The sequence below is a fragment of the Chaetodon trifascialis genome, chromosome 2 (genome assembly GCF_039877785.1).
Source record: "Chaetodon trifascialis isolate fChaTrf1 chromosome 2, fChaTrf1.hap1, whole genome shotgun sequence".
In the NCBI taxonomy this organism is placed as follows: domain Eukaryota; kingdom Metazoa; phylum Chordata; class Actinopteri; order Chaetodontiformes; family Chaetodontidae; genus Chaetodon; species Chaetodon trifascialis.
In genome coordinates this window covers 11,065,310-11,079,164 of record NC_092057.1, presented here as the reverse complement: position 1 = coordinate 11,079,164, position 13,855 = coordinate 11,065,310, and positions in this window count along the sequence as shown.

Here is a 13,855-nt window from a genome sequence, read left to right as displayed (position 1 = left end):
CAGATGTCACTTTAGTTACTGTTCCTGTTGAAACACGAGCCAGTTGAACAGTCTGTGACTGAAGTTCCTGCCAGCGGCGCCCCGACAATGAACCCTTAGATCACTTACCCCTCTTCCTTTTGCCATTGGGATGCAGAATCTGCATTTACTATGTTTCTCCTCAAATTCATTCAGGTTTCTCCTTTAATTTGTCACCAGCCTGTATTTTGAGGGATGTAGCAGCACTGAGTTAACTCACATGTGGAGGCGCCTCTGCTTTCTATCAAAGTATTCACATGAATGTAAATTCCTATAATGACATGTGCTCACGCCACCACTAGCTGTCTATATTAACAGTGCTTACGTTGTGGACTGATCCAGGTTCATGTGTTTATTTTGTCATTACGGCCAGCATAGTTACAAACCCAGTCCTGCAGGACATGAAAATACTGGCAGGATGCTGGATGAGGGGACCCGCTGCCCTCAGGACCATTCTGTGAATTCTACATGGATGAATGAATCATGGCGCCAAACGTCTGATACAGTCAGAGGTGACGGTTCATGCAGGCGCCAGGGTCAGTTCAGCACAAAGCTGCTGAGAGTTCGGTCAAGGACTAAATACTACTTTGTGGTATTTTACTTGAATATTGAGTTACTCCGTACTTTGCAAAGTCAGATTATTAATACAAGATATAATCAACTAATAAATCATGATGTATATGTTCAATGGATTATATGCAGCAGTAAATAAAGTAATGAAAATAAGCACCACCTCAACCAGCTGCAGCACTAGTGATGTTACATATTAATGCATGACTACATAATGAGTACTTTTACTTTTTGTACTTATGTAGATGTTGATGCTAACACTTGAGTTTTACTTGTTCCTGAGTATTTTTTACACTGTGGTAGTGCTACTTTTACTGAACAGATCTTAGTGTTTCCTTCACCGCTGGAAGTTAACATGAGATTTGGGTCCAAAAATAACTTGTGAAATCAAAATGAGAGGTGATGAAGTCCTCAAGCACTGAAATTACTTCAATAATAATGATGAATCCTTGTGTGATTCTAAAAATGAACCACTCCGCTTGTGTGATGACGGACCAGGATGTGTCACTCCCGCCTGCTGCCAGCAGAGGTCGCTACAAGCACGAGGAATGGACTTTAGATCTGGCGCGGCCCTCTGGCTGTTCCAGGACAAAAGTTAACAAATGGCAGCGGAGTTCATTCGCAGGGATGCATTCAATCATCCAACCTTTATTTAAACTCAAAAAAGTATTGATGACATACCCTAATTTCCAGTGATGTTAAGAGCAAATTCACGCAAGCTTAATGGTCATCTGGTAGAGTATGAACCAGGTGTAGAGGCTGATTCTGTACTGCAGCGGCCTGGTTTGATTCCAGGCCGGGCCCTTCGCTGGACGGCATCTCTCTCCCGTCTATCCAGCTGTCACTATTATAATGAAGCAGAAATGGAAAAAAAAAATCTGTGGTCACTTTTGTGCTGATGCACAATTGTATTTAGGAGGCATTTTAACCTTTTATTAGAGGACGTGGACAAACAGTATCACACATGAAGGATATATCACATTTAGTGTCTTTCGATGAGTTTTACTGAAAGTCTTTCTGATTGTTGGGGCATGACATGATTTTTCTGTGTTTCAACTTATAAACCATACTCTTCTTATTTTCCATTAGGAATATTTTTGCTGGGTTCATAATGTTGAGTTCTGCCTGTTAATGTGTCTGCTTAACTGGATGCATTTGACTGTAGGAGCTGGCTCTTTTCCTCTCTTCATCCATGTTTTACCAGAGTTTCCAGATAGTGTAACTCAAAGTGTTTCACAGGTGACTGACACGTAACAATAAGAAGAAATATGAAGAGCAGAGGAAGTGGAGACTAAACACACAAAGAGAAAAAAACCTAATTGTCAGACCTCTATTACAGCTGAACATACATACTGATAATTGATATGTAACTTATTATGACTCTGGTCGAGAGAAGTTGGTGCATGTCTACACACTAGACAAACTCAACAACTGAATGATAGTTTTCAGCCTAAGGTTACATTTTGGGAACATTGCATACTTACATACATACATACATACATACATACATACATACATACATACATACATACTTTTGATTATGATTCTTTGGATTTGGATGTTGCCACTAGAGGAGAGATCACTGCGATTTTCAAAAGGATTTAGAGACGTCTCACTCCGGACCAACTGGGACAGAACAGACTGGCTCTGATTTTAACAGATACAGCAAAATCCAAGTACAGGGAAAAAAATACAGCAAAAGGCCAAAATCACAGGAAACACTTACAGAAAGCGGGGATGCATGAGACAAGAAGTATGAAGGGAGGCAAACGTCCAACATGCAGGAAATCCAGGCAAACATCACACATCACGTACAAGGGACGGACCGACAAAGACAAAGGGGAACACAAGGACTTACATAGACAGGGAGGAGACCTGATCAGACACAGGTCAGGTCATACTGTAAAGCCACACAGCGAGCGTGCTTGAGGTGGCCTCATTAACAATGGAGGCTTTGCAGAAGGTTTATTTTCTGACATAAATAACGTTGAATGTTGCACAAAATTCTCAAATCTCAAAAGTTTTTTATACAGTCTGTGGATTCAAATGCAGGGCATCATGGCTACACAGAAGCTGCAGGATTTCTCCAGCATGGGTGGTCTCAGCCGGAATCGAACTCGTAACCCTGCCAAGCGACAGTGCCTGGCCCCGCCACTTAAATCTCAGTACAGTGACGATGTAGTGAAGCATCATGTAAACAGATGTGTGCCTGAAAAACAATGCGAGTGATGACAGAGACGAGGTGAAGGGGAAGTGTGGCTCATGTAGTCCTGACCCTGACCGGGCGGCCTGTCCCTGCTTGAATCCACGAGGCCCGGCGGTGATTCCCCGACCACGAGCTGCAGTTCGGCATTCCTTCACGCAGCCATCACTGGCACACACAATGCATGATTAGGCAGCCCTGAGTGATCTGCACAGCAGGTCCTAACCCGCCAAATAACAGCCAGTCAGTAAGTCAGTCGGTCAATTAGAGTACGCATCCTGGGCACACACACACACACACACACACACACACACACACACACACACACACACACACACACACACACAGATGTTATAGACTGCAGCTGTAATTGCAGTTGGAGTCAAATATCTTCTTGCTGGTTCAGTTCAGACGAAAGAAACCAGTTTTTCATGTCACTGTCATGTTGTCAAGCAGTGAGGATACAGTAAGTGGTTAAAGTGATTCTCCACCCAAAAAACATCTCATCAGTATGGAAGCATCTCCACCCGTAGACTTGGAGGGTGGTTGTTAAAAGACGTGACCCAGTGGTCATTTCAGTTCATTTCGTGCCAGTTCAAATGGATTCTGATGGCGTTTTCATTTAGAAAGGGTATTCAAATGCATGATGCTTGTCAAACGAGTCAATTTCAAGTCAGGCCCCTTTTATTTATACAGTATACGACACTGTCTACCCTTAGACCTTCAGTGCAGATCAGGAAAACTCCCCCAAAAACCCTTTAATGGGAAAAATGTAGGAAACCTCAGGAAGAGCAACAGAGGACAGATCCCTCTTCAGGACCGACAGACAGGAAATAGACGTTGTGTGTAGAGAATAAACCAATGCTGTAAAATCACAGCATGGACAATCAGAAAGACAAAACGATTAATAGATACATGTACAAAGAATATGGATCCAGAACAGTGAAGTTGTGTCTGGACAGAAAAACAATGAACTGAAACTCACCAAGGCTGCACGGTGACGCAGCAGGTAGTGCGAGTGCCTCACAGCAAGAAGGTCGGCGGTTCGATCCCCGGGTCAGACGGGGCCTTTCTGTGTGAAGTTTGCATGTTCTTCCCGTGCATGCATGGGTTCGCTCCGGGTACTCCGGCTTCCTCCCACAGACCAAAAACATGCTCATTAGGTTAATTGGTGACTATAAATTGCCCCTAGGTGTGAGTGTGAGTGTGAATGTTTGTTTGTGTATATATGCTGCCCTGCGATCGGCTGGCGACCGGTCCAGGGTGTACCCTGCCTCCCGCCCGTTGACAGCTGAGATAGGCTCCAGCCCCCCCGCGACCCCAAAAGGGATAAGCAGCATAGAAAATGGATGGATGGATGGATGAAACTCAACATAAAGCTCCGTAAAGCCGAGGGGAGCTGCAGGTCCAGTTGATCATTCTCTGGAGGTTCATCACTATGAGCTTTGTTATTAGGAAAATATTGATGACGGCTGTTTTAAGAACAGATTTTTCAGTCAGATCTAAACATTTTTAACTTGTGTGTGGCTCCATTTTCTCCTCAACTCATGCTGCATATAAAGAATCCACCTTGCATCTTTCCATTGACTCTGATTGCAGTCACCTGACCTCTAAAAGCTGCTTTGTGTTCAGTCTGAACACAACTTTAGTCACAAAATTTAGTTTCAAAATAAAGTCAGACAAAATTTAATTCAGTCTATATTTACTATGGATTTGGGCGGTTTGTGGCATCTGTAAATGGATCCTATTTAACGAGTAATTGACTGAATACTGAGTATACACTATATATATGATAAGATAAGCGCCCAGGATAATGTTGTTTTGGAAGGTTAAAGTTGAATTAGATGCCCTTTTCTATTTTTGAAAATTAACTGCAGCAGCATGTTCAGGTCTTGATAACTGCGGTGTTGTGGTTCAGCTTAACCTGGAAATTTTTCTCCTTCCAGAGCAAATTTGCTAACAGGAAAATTCAGGGACAGGGAGGAGACCTGATCAGACACAGGTCAGGTCATACTGTAAAGCCACACAGCGAGCGTGCTTGAGGTGGCCTCATTAACAATGGAGGCTTTGCAGAAGGTTTATTTTCTGACATAAATAACGTTGAATGTTGCACAAAATTCTCAAATCTCAAAAGTTTTTTATACAGTCTGTGGATTCAAATGCAGGGCATCATGGCTACACAGAAGCTGCAGGATTTCTCCAGCATGGGTGGTCTCAGCCGGAATCGAACTCGTAACCCTGCCAAGCGACAGTGCCTGGCCCCGCCACTTAAATCTCAGTACAGTGACGATGTAGTGAAGCATCATGTAAACAGATGTGTGCCTGAAAAACAATGCGAGTGATGACAGAGACGAGGTGAAGGGGAAGTGTGGCTCATGTAGTCCTGACCCTGACCGGGCGGCCTGTCCCTGCTTGAATCCACGAGGCCCGGCGGTGATTACAGGAAAATTCAAAGAAACACTTTCAATCAGAGCTAACTGAGGAAGGCCACAGAGCCTCAGCCATGAAGACTCGTCACACAAATCACTCAGCTGCACGTTGGAAATATTAATCATCGGCTGGTATTAATGAGAGCCTCTTTCCACTTCAGCACCCTCTCCAGGTCTGACAGGTGACGTGTAAACAAAGCGCTGCGGCGTGGAGCTGACATGTCACGGCGGCGGTGACGGAGGCATGGCCGAGCCTGTTTACCACATCTCTCATTACTCTGTATTGTCTGTCCTCCCTGCCCTCCGCTTTAACTGTCACTCACTGACAAACGCCTGAGGAGGGGGATGACTGCTGCACTCACCTGCCCACCGAATAACTCCCACACACACACAGAGTACCTGAGACGTACATGTACAACACACAAACATGTCGAGTTATGATGACTTCCTCCTCTGACAGGCACTTTCTAACGTTGATAAGTGGAGTAGAAACAGTTTTCAGATGGAAATATAATGAAGACAAAGTCAACCTGTGCAGCTTCCTGTTCTGCCAAATTATAAGAGAGAATTCTGAAGTATTTTATTTGCAATTGATCTTATTTCTAGTTGCAGAAAAAAAAAAAGAAAAAGAAAATACCCCAACAATGAGAAAAAGTAAATGAATGACAGCTGCAGTATTTGGAAATCAGAAGATTCTTCAGGTGTGTGTGGAAATAAACAGTCCTCAATCTGATAGACAACATTAAAATAAATCTGTTATTTTTAATTAATCGGAAATTTCCCATAGAATAGTGTCATCTACTATATTAACACACCCAATCTCACTCCTAACATGTCGGCTATGGCAGCTTCCTCAGTGGCACGACGGTCCAAAGGCTTCGTACCCTGTGTGAAACCAAGAGTTAATGCCGTCTCCTTTCACATTTATGCGTCAAGTAACTTAATGTATGTAACTGAAGTACTCATTCTAACCCAAACCTTGATCTTTTCCTAAACCTAACCAAGTAGTTTTTGTGTCTAAACATTATCAAACTGCAACATTAACCAGGTGTGTTGCGTATTTATTGTTGCTAATTTTACCATGGAGCCCTGCATTTGCAAAACTGATGCTCGAGGGGCACACATAGCCTTTTAAGCTCCTTTCACACATGCATTTCCAGGATAGGTTCATGGGGGCTAACACCGATATTCAGGTAAATCTGTGCACCATATTCCCACCTCAAGACCTCATAACATGCCGACAGACTCCACCGATGATGTATACTAATATACAACTTGTTTACAGTTGCTTTGCCAATGCTTTTGCAGGTGATTTGAAAACTGACAAATAATAGAAGCTCCTATTGACATACACATGCCTCTGACCCTGCTCTGTCATCTTCTTCTGTTGAGTCTCATGGTGGTTGGTATCCATAAGTTTTGCATTCTGCTAGAATGCCCCTTACCCCATCTATTCTGCAGCTGCATGTGTGAAGAGTGAAAGTCAATACTACAGAAAATACTTTCGGTCAGTTAAAGGAACTTTGGCCACAGCATCTGAAAACTATGAAATTCTCATACAAACCAGTGAGGAAAACCCTGACAGGCAAAGTAATAAAGGGACATTTTTCTTATATTTAGCATAAAATATAAGATATAGAAGCAGTCAGATACACGTCATGAACACATTTGACCGACAAAAGTAGTTTGTTGGTTATAATATTTCCCATGAGGGTGCAGTAATTACAGCCCTCGGTGAAGCCGTCTGTCAGCAGCTCAGGTTGTCAGGACGGAGGAGGAATGTGGGGAATGCAGTTTTCTGACTGTTGAGCTGGATATGAGCTCCAGCTTTCATCGCTCCTCCGCTGAACTTATAAGGACAAACAAGTCCATTCGGTCGTTTGAGCCAACTGTGACCATTTTGGGGCTCGGCTGGCGTCGGCGCCGTACGTCGCTGCCTGTTTGTTATGGCTGGCGAACCAACAATGTGGGGATTATGAATATTTTCTTTACCTTGAAGCGCCACAACAACAACACAGACAGCAGCGAGGAAACGCGATTGCATCGAAGCGACGGTTTTCTTGGTGACGTGGTCAATACTGGTGTGTTCTGTGGAAACAAGGGGCATTGTGGGAGCTTTTCCTGACCTCGGGTTGAACCCAGTGTTGATGATCTCACCTGAGATGGCCAGTTATCTCCTCCTCCTTACACGACTTAGACGGCAGAGGCAGGGGAGGGACGGCGGCCTGGTGTCTCCGCGCTGCCGCCGTCTTCCTCATCGCCCCTATGAACCCAACACCCATTCGCCATTTTGGTGCCTCTCCAGGCAGTTACGCTGCACCTGTGCTATCCCCACCTGGAGGCGGTTGGCTTTGTTCATCTGCTCCACGAGGCCGCTCTGCAGGCCGATCAGTCGATCCGTATCTCAGTGAAGGTGACATACACTCGGCCACATTCCAGCGCGGATTTGCAGAGTGGATCGGAGAAACTCATCTAAACCAAGGATTAAACTCAGAGCCAGTTCAGATGCTCTGATAGCAACTGCTGGCTTCTCCCCTTTACTGTTGTTTTGTTTTTCATGGGAACGACTGTCAGAACTCCTGATGGCAACAAACACAGTCTGCAGAAACACATTAGTCACTTACATTTTGGAATCACAAACCTCCCCCAAAATAAAACTCATGTATGGGCGCCTCCGTGGAGCTAGAACCCCGTCACTCGGCTCTGAAACCTTGTCAGAGCGCCAACACTTGGCAACCCTTTGGGATAATTAAGACTGGTCACGCCCCACAACCCCCCCGTTCACCGTACCCTCTTATCCCCCCTCCCCACGCTCCCTGGCAACAGTATCCGCTCCATCGCTGCTTCTTCCACTTCTTCTGCCAATCACACTCACTCCACCATCTGCCTGGAATGGCACTGATAGAAAACGCCCTAAAGTGCTGGTGCGGGGCCAGAGCCGGCTGTCTATACGCTGATTAATGGTTAATGGTGAAGACGGAGGAATGAAAGTGTCGAGTCCTCCTCTGTCTGGAGGCCGGAGAGGTGCTTCCTCTCCTCAGAGTCTCACATGAAAGCAGTTTGGCCTCAGATGAACACAGCAATGTGAGGAATTCTCAGTCTGTCACCTCAGATCATGTCGCTGCGTCCGTCTGGGTCAAAGCGCTGCAGCTCAGCATCGTCACTCCAATCTGACCAATATCTCCACATCATTATAATACAAAGTTATTGTTATGTTCAATAGCAAAACCCGAATCTGACTTTATGCAGGGTCTACATCCCATGCTTCCTATTATACAATATAAAGGCTCCTTTTAGACCCATTGTCTCTGCTAATGGCAGAGTAAACCTATGGTCAAGAAGCAGCCATCTTTTCTCAAAGAAACCTATTGAAAGAATATGGAGAACCAGAACACTTGTGTCCAGCACATTCCTGATTGACTCGGCTCATTTTCAGATTTCTCATATTTGAACATCAGTCTTACTTGCAAAGTTAGCTTTTTGGAACAGCAGTTGCTCCAGTGTTTGCTAATTTGGTTGCTAAGCTCTTCGACAGTCTTTTTAATACTTTTGAATCAAAAATCATCAATCAGTGGTCCAAAACAAGGAGCAATGTACCAACTGGACAGTTTTTAAGATGAAGCTGCTGATCTTTGGCTGACTTTTAAGTCAAAATGAAATGATCTGTGTGAACAGTTAGTAGAGGCAACCCTAAAGAGGAGAAACCTAGAGCCACTCTACCCTGATAAATGATTGAATGTATTTTCTGCCATTAGAAAAATTGAAATATTCCTTGACAGAATCTACATTTCTACAATAGATGGCAGCTGGTTTCTCATGTGTAAATACTTCTACCTCTCTGGACCCCTGTTGATTCTTAGTGCATCCAAACTGTGAAGGAAGCACGTTGAGCATCCAAATTTTGCCATGAGAAGACTTTTGTGCCAGCTCTGTTGCTAGACTTTGCATACTGACACCGAACTCCTAAAAAGTTGTCCTTTAAGAAAGTGGAAAGATCAGCAGTTAGAAATGATTACTCAGCCCAAAGGAAACATAAACCATCTCAGTTTACGCTGTAAAACACCCACTTTTGTACCACCTATTATTTGTCCTCTGTCACCTTAGCCCAGGCTAATCCTGCCCCAGCCCCCTGTCTTGTCTTCATGTCAGATTTTTGCATGACTGCCTCGCCCACCTTTCTTCTCCCCTGTGGATGAACTTTTCAACCCTTCAACTCTGCCCTCGTCCTCGGGGACAGGAGGCCGAGTCCCGGAGGGCTTCGCGTCTTTGCTGTCTGCGTGTGACCTTTTAAAGTCTGTCGTCTCACATACGTACCGACACACCCGCGCCGTCATGTCACCTCTTGCCCGGCTGCGAGTCCCGCGGCCATGTTGGATATACCTAGACATGAGGAGAGGCAGCCTGATGAGGCCAACGACAGATGTGTCATTGACGAGTCTGCACACAGAGAAGAAGCAGATTTCAGAAGAGTTCAACCATCTGTCGATTGAAAATGCACATTCCAGGCACGTGCACTGACAAGACATCTGTCATCTTGTGGACACTTTATCCAAAACACCAGCATGGACTGGTTGTACTGGTGTTGCATCTACTTGAAGATCTATATGTACAAAATACTGTATTATACTGTGAGTATACGCTGACCCTTTTATAAATGCATTCAGCTGGTTTAAAACAGCTCACAATAAACAATGATGTGCTAACTGCAGGTGGTATAAATATATTTACTTGACTGCTTGATAGCTGGCTTGCTAGCATTAGCATTCATGTGCTCCTTTTTGTGTTTATCAAATAATGAATGATTGAACATATAGTTGACGTGGATGTGAATGACATATCTTGCACCACATTGCTCATCATTAGCTTGAACCCACAACACATCATGAAGCCACTTTTCTGAAAAAAGTCTTTTCTTCTTCTGGGGTTCGGTTTGACCTTTCTTTGTAGGAGACAGGAGCTGCCTCACGATATTGTTTTTTGGACATCTGTCATAGTCGGTTACTTCACTGGGTCAAGTGTGTTGATAAAAAACATGTAGATTAGATGTGTGTATTGCTGACCAACCACAGTTGCTGTCTTCTTCTTTTTCTGTTGTGTTTTATGGTGGTTGGTATTCAGAAGTGTTGCATTACCGCCACCTGCTGGACTGTAACAACTACACCGTTCAAGCTATTTACATTGTCCACTCAAAGTGATTCCATTCACAGCACTAATGTTTCTATAACCCAGACCCAGTTCAGTTGCCGCCTGGTACGCAGAGGCGTGTTTTGAAACCACTGATGTTACACATTTCTGATTTTTGTCGCACGTTCATACCTACGTACCAGTTATGTGCACACCTGTTTATAGTTTCAGGGGCTACACGAGCAGGCAATGTTCTCCAAAGTACAACCAACAATGGGACTAATTGTTTGATGCAGGTGCATCTTTTCAAACATTCGCCTTGGATGAAATGCTGGATTCAGTAAACTGCTCGCTCTGATGACTTAAATCTGTGCACAGAGTGAACTGGATGCTCCGATGTCCTCTCAAATGTTGAAGATTGAAATGATCATTGTACACAGGGAAACACGGTCCAACTGCATGACGGACTGTATACCTGTCTCATGATTACTGATCTACAAAACTAACTGTGATGGAAACAGGGATGCTCGCAGCTCTGGTGCTGAATGTTAGTGAAGTAATCCACTTTTGAACCAGATGCTGGTTCAGCCTCCTGAGCTGCCGTCCACCAATCGACTCAGGAGAGAGGATTTTATAACTGAACTACGAGCAGGACGCACACTTATTGTTTCTCTGCCTATGTGGCATTCTGATGAGGATGAGTGAAGACACTGAGTCTTAAAGTTAAACGTGAGACATGACATGAAGGTTGGTTGTGTGTGAATACTGGCAGAGAGCTTTTTTAAAGGCTCACTTCACCCAAAGTCCAAAGATAGATCAACATATTGTTCTGAGCTCATGCAGATAGCTTGTTTTTTTTGTACTACAGCTTTGAGATAAACATGTTACATCCATTCACCTTCAACTTCAGTGCCATCAATCAAAAGCTCATTGATCCACATGGCTGCAAACTGCTGGTTCTACTCAAGTGGTAAAAACCAGTGAACTCACTCTTTATTTTTCCTCCGGCATAAAATTGTCACATTCATAGAGTGAGTATCAGCAGCTTCAGTCTGAAAATACCTCCTCTGTGGGGGTCAAACCACGGTTACTTACACCTGACAGGTCACATGTCTGCTATCGGGGAATCTGAGGAAGTCTGCTGGAAGGTGGCGGTGTGTGTCAGTGGCATGGCCTGGCGCCGCTCTGTCCGCCCAACGCCATGCCGCCTCCTCGGGCTCCTTACTCCTTTATGTTGCTTTTATTTCAGCTCTCTTCTCCGCAAGAAATGAGCCGAAGCCCCGAGGGCCTAAAACACAGAGAGAGAAAGAGTTAGAGTAAAGGACTGGCGAGGAGAAATAAGAGATAATAAGAGAGAGAGAGAGAGAGAGAGAGAGAGATGGAGGACACAGAGAAAGAGAGGTAATTTAAAACTTGGAATTAGTGTGACGCAAATTGGGGTTAGATGTCAGGAGAGCAACAACATGGCCGCCAGCGAGAGCGTTTATAGTCCTTGTGTCTACGAAGATTTCCTGTCAGCTCTCTTTGTACAAACTGTGTTACATAAAGACATGCAATGGGAGAAAGGTGCACAGACACACACACACGTACATGCATGCACACGCACACACACATATACACATGTACATACATGCATGGACACACACACAAATTCACATGTACACGCACACACATACACGTACACGTACACACATGCAGATACACATATGCACACATGTACACACAACCTTACCCAACCTTAACCTAAAGCTAAACTAACCCTAAAATTGAATGATTTACATTATGGTCACCTGCATTTTATCCCAACAAGTACAAGTCCCCACAATGTGACTGTGTAAACAGATTTATGTCCCCTCCATGTGAGTAATAGATGGGCACGCACACGCGCGCGCGCGCACACACACACACACACACACACACACACACATACACACACACACACACACACACACACACACACACACACACACACACACACACACACGCACACACACACACACACACACAATGGGCTAGATACACCCTGGATTAAGGTGTTCAGCTAAAGCACAGTTTTCTGTATGCAAATTTGACAGTTTTAGTGTTTTGCTAAAGTGAGCTCACGTACAGTAAAAAAATGGATTCTTTTATTTATAATTTAGAAGCAATAAAACACTCTGATCCTCAGTCCTGTACACTCTGGTAACATGACTCTTCGGTCTTCATCGGACAAATTCAAGCATGTTGCCTGTTTTGTTCTGATCTCTTGGACAAAATCACACGACTCTGTTTACAGTTTACAATCGCTCTGCTCAGTAACCATTTAATTCTAAAGGCACGGCATAAGATGAAGATTACACTGTGTTACACACAGAACACACTGGAATATCATGGACTCTGCCATTGAAGCAGAAAAAAGGCAAAAAGAAAGAAACAAAAAACACGCATAGTCTCATGAGAGAAGCGACCTGAGTACACAGTTTCCCTCCCGGTCCTGAAGAAGATTTACATCAAATTGCTAAAATGAGTTTGATAGATAACTGACTATGTTTAAATGCAGACTAATATTCCACCATTATTCCTAATATTTCACACAGGTTATGTAGTCTGTCAGATTAAGATATAACGATAATATTCAGGTTTCAATATGAGACAAGCCACACTGACAGAGGTAAGTAGTAAAAGTACTAATACCATACTGTGAAAATACTCCACTACAAGCAAAAGTCCTGCATTCAAAACCTTACTGAAGTAAGTAAGTTTGTATTATCAGCAAGATTTACTTAAAGTATCCAAGTTATTCTCAACATATCATACATAGAGTCAGTGAGGGTGCAGACATCGAGCCAATATGTCAGAATACTGCAGCACACACACATATACGCTCACACACGCAGCCCATGTATCTCTGTACATATCCTCCACCCACACAATCACAGAAAACAGGTTATGAGGAAGAAATTAACCCCGTTTAATGGAGGCCAGATGGATGGATGAAAAGAAGAGAAGCAGAAAGGCGGGAGGCAGGGGGAGGTGGAGGCATGTATGATCTCACTGCTCATCTTAATGAATACATAAAGGTGTATTTCAGAGCCCTCGGTGCCCCACCAGAGTCGGGGCATTATGGTGGCGGCGGTGGTGCGTCTTTGTTCTTCCCCGCAGACGGGCGACAGTGAAAGCAATCTGTCCTGTAGCGGGGCTGCATCCAGCAGCCGAGCCCTGATAAGGAGACCCCCTGGCCTCCCCGCTAGTGTCTGGTCCAGCGGGCTAAGCTTCGTCTTTCTAATCCCCTCCAGCGGAGAAAAAAGAGCTTTGATTATTTGCTGACCAATAAAGCCCGGACTGAGCTCAGAGGTGGCGTTTAGTTCTGGGGTTGCAGAAAAAGGTGGAGGCCTTGATTGGCACGTTTATTGGACGCCGTTTATCAATTCTGGTGATCTGTCCGGCCGCTTAATAACGTCCGCAGGATCAAGTGCAAGGGGTCTGTGCTTTTTGTTCGGCTTTTTTTCATTCCCTTTCTCTTTCTTCTCTT